The following is an 8,185-nucleotide window of genomic DNA, read 5'->3' on the forward strand; positions in this document are numbered from 1 at the left end:
GGAGGTAGGTGCCCAACACCAACCTCGGGCTTCAACTGTACGTGCATACATGGGGAAAAAGAAACAAACTAGAAGGATTTGTTAGTCAGAAAGCATACCGGTGAGACAAAAATGAATTTTCACCATCACTCTTGTTCTTATGTGTGCTTGAGGTGAAGTCGCAGCTTGCACCACTAAGGAGGGGACACTAACAGAGTCTAATCACCATGGAAGGTGTCAAGAAACTCTGAGAGCCAGACGTTATGTTTGGAAGCTAGTGTCTCCTGGAGACCCTCTTTATGGTTGTCTTTGAAGGTCTTAGATACTGTTCTTTGTGAAGAGACATCAGGCCAAAGCATTTTATAAAATAGAGCATTTAGTAGGAAGTTTGCTTACCACTTTGTAAGGTTAGTCCATTACCACCATGTTGTGCAGTGTGGCAGCAGGCAGACACTGGAGCAATAACGAGAGGTTGTGTGTGGAGACAACAACCATGAAGCAGAGAGAAAGCTAACTAGGGCATGGCATGGGCTTTTGAAACCTCAAAGCCCACCCCCCACCCCCAATGACCACTTTCTCCAACAAGGCCACACCCACTCCAACAAGGCCACACCTCCTAATTCTTTTCTAAGAGATCTATCCCACGGGGATCAAGCATTCCCAAATATGAATCTACAAGGGCCATTCTTATTCAAATCATCACATTTGATATATCTGTAGCAAACAGCTTTGAATAAGTCAATAAAAATGACTGATAAGGCAAGTTATTTCTTGACTAGGGAGTGAAGAAATTACATATTTCTGCTTTTTAAAAATCTTGCCTTCGTATATTTTAATGTGCTTGAACTGAATTGTTTTTGAAGACAGTGTTCCTTTAAAAACATGTTGCATCAGGACAGGATGCTGACGTGGCTGAGTGCTGCTGTGGTTAGAAGCACTATAGGCAGATTGAGAACGGCAAAATGCAGAAACAAGTTGCCATGGCAACAAGCCACTAACTGGAGCTTGGCAGTTCTAAACGTGTGTATCATATAAAGAGACAGAGATGGGTGAGGCAGGACTTGATGGCATAATCCTGCAATTATAACCCTCGGGAAGCTGAGGTAGGGTTGTCCCAGGTTTGAAGCTACACAGAGAGAGACAGAGACAGAGACAGAGACAGACAGAAACAGATGGAAAGAGAAACAGAAACAGAGAGGGGGGAGAGACAGAAACAGAGAGAGAGAGACAGAGACAAACCACTTCTTTCGTGTATTTTTTTTAAATCTTCATTTATGACTTTCTCTCTTCTATAAAAGTATGAGATTTCATTCATGGAACTGCTTCTATGTTGGAACATGGAATCTGAGGTAAGCTAAGTCTGGGTTCCAGGCCCATGGTCAGACAAATTTGGCTCTAGAATAAGCTATCTCTTATTCTGTTTTAGGTGAGAGCTGTTATTGTTTTGTTTCCAGTCAATAGTACAAAACAAAGAACAAGACAGATGGCCCATTGATAAGGCCTGAGAAGTGTTCCCTGTTAATTATCTGCTACCAGAAAGAAATCTAACAGTTGTGTAAGCCACAAAAAGGGTTCAAATTCAGAGCCTATCAGTATTTTTCAAGTCGTTAGCTTATTTTTCTTTGTAGTGTTACAGTTGAACCCAGGGCCTGCCATACACCAGGCAAGCATTTTACAGCTGAGCTACCTTTCTGAGCCAACTGATTTACATTTTTACTTTGAGATAATGGTTTCAGTAAGTGACAATCCTCCTGCCTCAGCTTTCTGAATAACTAGGGTCTCGGGCTTGGTTTGCTGGACACTTTCTTTCTTTCTTTTTTTTGGGGGTGGGGTGGGGTGGGTTTCGAGACAGGGTTTCTCTGTGTAGCCCTGGCTGTCCTGGAACTCTGTAGACCAGGCTGGCCTCGAACTCAGAAATCTGCCTGCCTCTGCCTCCCGAGTACTGGAATTAAAGCCCGGCTTGCTGGACGCTTTCAATTCACCTGTTCTCTCTCATCTGTCAGTTCCCTCCAACATGACTAAGGGTGCCCTCTGAATGACAGGCTCTGGCACAAAGGCTACAGAGGAGGACATCCCGAGCAGAGTTTATCTCACTCCAGAGAACCAGCCTCCCTTCACCCAGTAATTCTGGTCCTATGCATGGTCCCTTCTAGACTTCCTTCCTAGTCAACGAACTCCACTGTCCCCTTGCCTAGGACTCTCATCTTCTTGGCCTTCACCCCCAGCCCAGTGCCACAACACTTTCTTTGAGGTCATCCTCTGCGTGATCTAGCCTTGTCCCATAGAACTCACCTACACGGCCTGTCTTACTCACCGTGCTGGTCCACCCACCCGCAGCCTCTTCCCTCTCATTTCTCTGCTCAGCCCAACCTTGGCTTTGCTGTGCTTGCGTCTGGCTCTGGATTGAGCATGTGACCGGTAGTATGGATTGACTCAGAAAGTGCCACATCGTGAGTTGTCACCCCAGCCCCAAGCCTCTGTATGAATAAACAGGAGCTCTGGCTTCCTGGAGCCACGGCTCACCTTCCATTTTTTGCCCATGTTTTTCTCTCCAGCCCTTGGCATTCTCCCTGCAGAAGAGCCTTTCTGTGTGGCTGTGAGCTCATTCATCTATTTTAACCCCCCCCTCCTCCCCCACTGCTTTCTAATTGCTCTCATTCTATGTCTGCTCTTACTAGCAATTTCCAGAGCAGCTGACTGAGCATGACATTCAGATTGTCTTTCTATTGCACTCGTTACACTGTTATTGCTTGTTCACAAATGTCACCTCTTTGGGTTCTTTTAACAACGCAGTCAAGGAAGCAGAGGAGATATTACTGTCTCCAGTTCATAGATCAAGAAACTGAGGTTCATAAAGGGGAAGTGAAATTTCCCAGATTGCATACATCCTGAGAAGCGTGGACTCCAAGTCCTCTCCGAAAGGTCACCTTGCCCATGTCGGACACTCTTCTTTCCTGAGTCCTTTCTTGACAGGTATTCCAGCATCCAGTAAAGAACTGCGGTACACATTAACACCGAGCCTCGTCTGTCCTCTTTCCTTAGCCTTCAGATCCAGGACCCTAACTGCATATTCTAAAGAATGTTCATCTGTTCATCTGTCCTTCGTTGTCTACGATCAACTTGAAACAAGTCAACAGGTCTGTCTTTGGAGGTGTCCCTCCTTCCCTCCTCTCCGAAGGACCCTGAAGTCCCAGCCCCAGGGTCCCCCTGCACTCCAAGAGCCCTGCCAGGCATTGCATTTAGAAATGTTCCACTGCAACGTTTCGCTCCCCCAGACTCATTTTCCTGTCTCCTTAATGTACTGTAAACCTCTCTCGTCTCCACAGACCTGTGCCGAGCGAGCCCTAAATAGTGATCAGAGGGGGCGTGTCCGGATTCCTTAAGAATGGAAAACAAGCCTTCCTGCTACAAGAGTTCCCCAGACAGCTGAATTGTTTGCAGTGAGATTGGCCCCAAGGAGTGAGGCCTCACAGAGTAATGCAAGCCACTCCAGAAAGCAGAACGTGGGGAGGTGGGGGCCAGGAGTGTGAAAAACTCATAACTCATTTATTTGAGGTGCAGAGGGACATGCGGAAGAATGGCTACAGGAACAGGGTTGAGGGAAGAGGCAGGCTGAAGGTTTGGCCGTCCAGTCTGCAACAGGTCCAGCCTGAATGGCTAGGTAGCCAGGAGGTTGGGGCAATAGCTGCTTTCCTGCAGTCGCTTCCCAGGGCTTTGCAAGTCCCTCTCCGACAGGGGAATGGCACAGACTGTATAATGTGCCAGGTGCTCGCTCACTCACTCACTCACTCACTCACTCACTCACTCACTCACTCCCTTCAGGCTCTGTGCTGGCTGCTCTGTGCGCATTCCATCGCCTCTGCCTCACCACATCCCTTCAACTCTACTGCTGACTGACTGCATCTCCACAGTGACTCAGTTCCCTGGCCATCGGCCCTGCTGACCAGTGCAGGCTATTGGAACCTAAACCACGGTAAAACATGGTGTCCAGAGCTACCAGTAGCTGGACAGATCTTCTCTTTCTGGTGAAAAGAATTCTGTCCTCTCTGAGAATGTGGGTTCTTTGTGTGTTGTGTTTTGGGCATGGAGAACCATCTGACTTACATTTGCATCACATTTGCATTACAACAGTTATTTACAAATAGACTGGGGCTTACCTCTTGAGTCACCAAATGCCAATACTTTGGGCAATTATTAAACCTCTCTGAGTTTTGGCTTTCTCATTGTTAACTAGGAGCAGTGCCTTCTCAGAAGCTTGTAGGCAGAAGAAAGTGATAGAGTCCACACAGAGCTTATAGCCCTGGTGCAGGCACATAATACCATAAAAGCCTAATAGGGGTTTACCATTTAGGAACTATTGAGCACATTTAAGGTTTCATTAGAGAAAACCCCAGAGGTCCTGTGTTCTTCTGGAGACTACATTCTATTATGAGGCAAAAATAACAAAATTAACAAATAAAAACACAGTTTGAAAATATCCAGCTAATATGCTCTACCCCTCTAGCTTTTATACAAACACCCTTGTCTCAAGAGTCCTAAGGGCCCAGCCCCATGTACTTCGTTGGTTTCCAGGCCCCACTGATTCACCATGGATGGCTCTTACCACAGACGCAGCCCCGACCATGAACACACACCGAGATCCGTGGTTGAGTTCGCTTTCATTATGCAGCACAGCCCTCTTCTCGTTTACTACTTTATATGCCCAACGTAGTAAACATCCCAAGACATCCAATGCAGAGTTCCCAAGCTGCTTCCTCAACTGCTCTGTGCAACTGTTCAGGGCCAAAGAGTCTGGTTCCGTGCCCTGCAAACAGCAGGTGCTCAATAAATGATGGCAGGGTCTCTCTGTTTGTAAGACTTGTCCACAGATATTTTCCAGAAAGAATTAAAAGGAGAGAATTGGTTTGACAAAAAGAAATCTAATTATTATATTGTGTGCCTTCTTTGGGACCCAGCATGAGGAAGTTGGAAAGGAAGAGGGGGAAAGCCAGGTGGAGGAAGGACAAGAGGGATGCCTCTGGACCAGCACAGATTGCCAGGGCATTATACATAGCACCTTAGTTGGACTGGCTTAGTTGTGTCAACTTGACAGACGAACATTAGAGTCATCAGAGAGGAAGGAGCCTCAGTTGAGAAAATGCCTCCATGAGATCCAGCTGTAAGACATTTTCTGAACGAGTGATCAAGGTGGGGAGGGCCCTCCATTGTGGGTGGTGCCATCTGTGGGCTGGTGGGCCTGGATTCTATAAGAGAGTAGTCTGAGCAGGCCACATGAAGCAAGCCAGTAAGCAGCACCCTCCACGGCCTCTGCACCATCTGCTGCCTCCAGGTTCCTGCCCTGTGTGAGCTCCTGTCCTGACTCTCTCCAGTGGTGGACTCCAAATAAACCCTTTCCTCTCCAACTTGCTTGTTAGCCATGGTGTTTCATTGCAGCAAGTGGGAAACTTAACTAAGGCCTTAGTTTTTAAACTGTTCTTGCATAGAAAATAATCTTAGTTACTACAGTTTGTCAATAGAAGAACTGAAACTTAGGACGTTTCTATGTTTTGCTTAGCTGGTTCAAATGTGGCTTTTGCAGCCTTCCAACTTTTGACAAGCCCACAGTTCTACCTCTTCTACAGCGGGAGAAGAGTTCCTGCTGAGATGTAGCTGCCACTCTATCCTTCCATCTCCCATGCTTCAGAATATATATCTGCTCATTCCACTCATGGTGCCCACATCCTGGCCTTCATCCTCTGACGTCTCCAAGATGGCTGAATGCCCTCATCTGTGTCTGGGCTTGCACCACCTCCCTTTTCATAGCTTCCATTCTGCCACCTCTAAGTACCACTAAGGGCTTGGTACTCTCAGATGTCGTGAACTTCAAGGAAAGGACAAAATGGCCTAGGCTTTCTGGACAGCCATTTTTATTGACTCATCACCTTGCCAGCAATGGGCGCTGGCATTTGCACACTGTGTAGGGCTTGGGTCATGTAAGACCCAAAAAGCCTTACATCCAGGACATCCCACTCACAGAAACACAGAGACGGAGATCGATGCAACAAGCAAGAGGTTTATTGATCCAGCGCACTGGGGTCATCCTGCAATTGAGGCAGAGGCAACCCGGAATCTCCTAAGCACACACTTTTTATACAGTTAAAGGGTAGGCCTTGATAACAACAAGAGTTGGTTTAAGCCCAACCTTGGCTGAGCTGACCTTTTCATTCCCCCCTTTAGGAATGGTAATTAGCCTCTCCCTTCCTGAGGGGCTTGTGTTTCATGACCTTCCCTAAACAGCATTGATGGCCCTGGGAGAGGTGAGGTCTTAGTCACCACAAGAGGGAACCAAAACTTTCTTGGTCATTATCTGCACCTGCCTTACAGTGAGGGATTTCTTGTAAAGCTTGTTTTGCTGCGTCATTCCAGGAAGGGAGTGTTCTCACAGCCTTCAATCTGAAGATCCCCAGCGTGCTATTCTAGCAAGGTCTTTCAGCAGTCATCTTATGTTCTCTAAGGTCATACATTCACACAGTATCATGGGTCTCAGGGTACACGGGGGGTGGGGGGAGACTCTTGGGTTTTTTTGGTTGGTTGGTTGGTTTTGTCATGTAAATGAAGAAACTGAGGTTTAGGAAGATCAATCAAACTTCATAAGGAAAACGAGCTTGGTCTCACAGGCCTTCCAATGACTTTGCTGAAGCCCATGGAATCCTCTGGTTACTTCCCTCTCTCCTAGAGAGCTGTGTAGCTCCAGGATTTGTGTCTGCTTCACCGAAGACTCTCTCACTTCATTTGTATCCACTGATGGAACTGGGCAGGAATTCCTTTATTTCCTCTCTTATTTAAAAACTGTAAAGTATCCACTGAGCACCCTTAACGGACCACACGCTGTGCTGGGTGTGAGGGAGGGCCAGTGAGCCAGACAAGCCCCTCCTGTATGGCCTTTCAGCTTCTGGAGGGGGCGGGGAAGGAGAAGGGAGGAGGGAGGAGGGAGAAGGGAGGAGGGAGGAGGGAGGAGGGAGGAGGGAGGAGACAGAGAAGTGATGCTCTCAGCTATCTCAGTCCCTCAGTGAGTGTGCTTGGGGGAACTGGCTTCAGCAGTGTAGATTCCGCAGTCAGGGGATGCTGACCCTACTGATCTAGGATGACATGTGTTAACTACCCATGCTCACCCTCCCTTACACTTGAACCCACATCTTGATCACTTTTATCTCTTAATGTGAAGTAAATGCTGTGTAGCATCCACAGATATGAAGGGTAACAGTACGCTGTAGGAGTTAAGGCACCATGTGGACTGGATGCTGGGCCCTTCCATGGAGCTGTATAAAAGAAGGACCAACCTACTTCAGAAAGCCTCCAGGAGACAAAGACCTTTCCAGTGAACAGTAAATGATGTGTGAGGATTGACTTCTGGGTAAGAAAGCAGCTTACTTACTCACTGGTAAAGGAGTCTGCGTTCTAATGTAGAGCTGCCTTTGTCAAACAAAGTGTATGGATAAGGGGCTGGAGTGATGGCTCAGTGGTTAAGAGCACTGACTACTCTTCCAGAGGTCCTGAGTTCAATTCCCAGCAACCATGTGGTGACTCACAACCATCTGTAAATAGGATCTGATGCTCTCTTCTGGTATGTCTGAAGAGAATGACAGTGTACTCATATACATAAAATAAATAAATAGATAAATAAATCTCTTTTAAAAGTGTAGGGATAAAAAAATAATAAAACTTTTGCAGTATCTTTTAACCAGAGGAAAAAAAAGATTTGCCATTTCACTGAGCTGAAGATTTCTCTTCAGGTGCAGCTTATCTTCTTCTGTGTGCTCAGACCAAATGACACTGAGCTCTGACTCTCCTTCCTTAAAGGAACCACACATCCTCTCCTGGCTCTTTCACCAGAGTGTGGGTACCTCCAAAGAGAAGCCCAGCTTTGCCGCACAGAGGGACCAAGGCACAAGAAAGGACTTGGGAGGAACAGATCAACATGATATCCTCATGTGATGCCAGTTCCATTGAATCCCCTCAAATCCTGAATCCATCCATGTGATTGGATATTTTGCTTCGGACTCATTTAATGGTGGAGTACTAGATCTGATTACTTTAGACCCATCATGGGGCTTGACTTACAGGTGATACTGATACACAAGAAATCATGTTCTCTTGTCATGACCAATCCAGGGTCCTAGTCCCATCTACTAGGTAGAGGGACGCACATGGAACTCAGACACTAGAA

This window comes from Mus pahari, chromosome 17 (genome assembly GCF_900095145.1).
Source record: "Mus pahari chromosome 17, PAHARI_EIJ_v1.1, whole genome shotgun sequence".
NCBI lineage: Eukaryota > Metazoa > Chordata > Mammalia > Rodentia > Muridae > Mus > Mus pahari.